This window comes from Mangifera indica, chromosome 8 (genome assembly GCF_011075055.1).
Source record: "Mangifera indica cultivar Alphonso chromosome 8, CATAS_Mindica_2.1, whole genome shotgun sequence".
NCBI lineage: Eukaryota > Viridiplantae > Streptophyta > Magnoliopsida > Sapindales > Anacardiaceae > Mangifera > Mangifera indica.
The window spans coordinates 14,840,214-14,842,065 of NC_058144.1; positions in this window are offsets into that span (position 1 = coordinate 14,840,214).

Genomic DNA, 1,852 nt, shown 5'->3' on the forward strand with positions numbered 1-1,852 from the left:
TTCTGCTCACAAATTTTATCTAAGAAGAGTTGGAAGAGCTTGAAAAAACAAGATACATTTCAACCACATGTGAAGAGTAAGTATAATGTTCTGTTGAATTTGGCTTTAGGAGGAGATCTAGTTTTTTCTTTCCACTACGAATAGATATGAACTAGGTGAGGATTTCTGTTCTTGGTTTGTTGTCTTTTAGTGACCAACAATCAAGCCCTCCTACTGTTTACAGTCAGTCATTGGTTTATTGAATTATTAGCTTATAATTTGAGATTCAAGTTGATCACACAAGTTATATGAGAAGAGATTAAACAGAACTAATTTTTACTTTGTCGATGTCCTACAGGTTTATGCTCTTCATAGAAACCAGACCTGATCCTTTACTTCTAATGCATCTTCTATAACCTATATCCTCACTTTGGCTTTCTTGATTCAATTTGATTAAATCTCTCATACATGTTCGTCAATACATGTCAATTACAGAACAACTGGCCCTATAAACTTTTTATGGGAACGATGGTTTGATGATGATGCTAAACTAAACTATATTTATGCATCGACCTCTGATACCAAATTATCAAAAGCCCATTGGATCAAGTACTCACAATGGGCCTTACGCTGATACCAGGGCTTAAGCCTTCGACAAAGTGTTGCCACCAACAACCTGGCTCTAACACGCACCCGCGTGCAGGCTAGCAGGGGCGAAACAAGCCAAGCACGAGGAGGAGTTGATAGTAGCGGCATTAGTAGAGATCAAGCCTGATCATGTCATGGAAATGTCAGACTGCATTGCTAAAGTGCTGGACAGATTCCAAGACGTGATGCTTGTTGACCTGCCCAAAGTGTTGCCACCAAAAAGGAACATCGACCACAAGATACAGCTGGAGCCAGGCGCTAGGCCACTAACATGCACACCATACCGAATGGTGCCTTCAGAAGTATTGGCTTGACAACGATTTGCTCTATGCTAGAGGGGGCAGACTTTATGTTCTTAAGGGAGGCGGACTAAGGCAAGGCTTATTAAAGGGGACACATATGCCACAATGGCCCGAACATCCAAACGTTGAAAGGATGCTAGCACAATTAAAGAGGCACTATAACTGGCCGAAGATGGAGGAGGACGTGGAACTCTATGTGCACACATGCTTGGTGTGCCAATTAGACAAGACTGAGAGAAAACGACAAGCAAGTTTGTTACAACCCCTTCCAATCCCGGAGAGACCATGGGAGTTAATGTCAATGGATTTCATAAGTGGTTTTCTAGTAGTGGATGGTTTAAGATCAATCTTAGTGGTGGTTGATCGATTCTCCAAGTATGTCATATTCATTGTCACGCCACAGTCATGCCAAGCACAAACAGTTGCTGAACTATTTTCTTGAGAAATTGAATTGGGAGTAGAGATGTGCCACAGTCATGCCAAGCACAATTCGTGTCCTAGAGGTATGTGTCATGATCATTGGTTGTTGACAAACCTACCCGAACTAGAGGAAGTCGACGCCCTTATTGGATGGGTCCCGAAATACTCGTTGATCTAGTTTTCATACTACCATAGATTTACATCCCTCTCCAAAGTAGTATCAGTCTCACTTTCTCCTTCCTATTGGATCAAGTACTCAATCCGTCGATTTTTCCTACTATCTCATTTGATTCGCTTATCTAGAATTTTAGCTATCTTTTTGTCAATTTCCTTCCTAACAGTTGGTAGTGCCCTACGAGTCTGTGCTCGGTCTTTTTCATGGTAGGGCTTCAGGAAACTAACATGAAATGTGGGATGTAGCTTCATACGTTCTGGAAGTTGAAGTCTATATACCACTGCTATAACTCGTTTTATCACCTGGAATGGTATATCATATCTTTGTG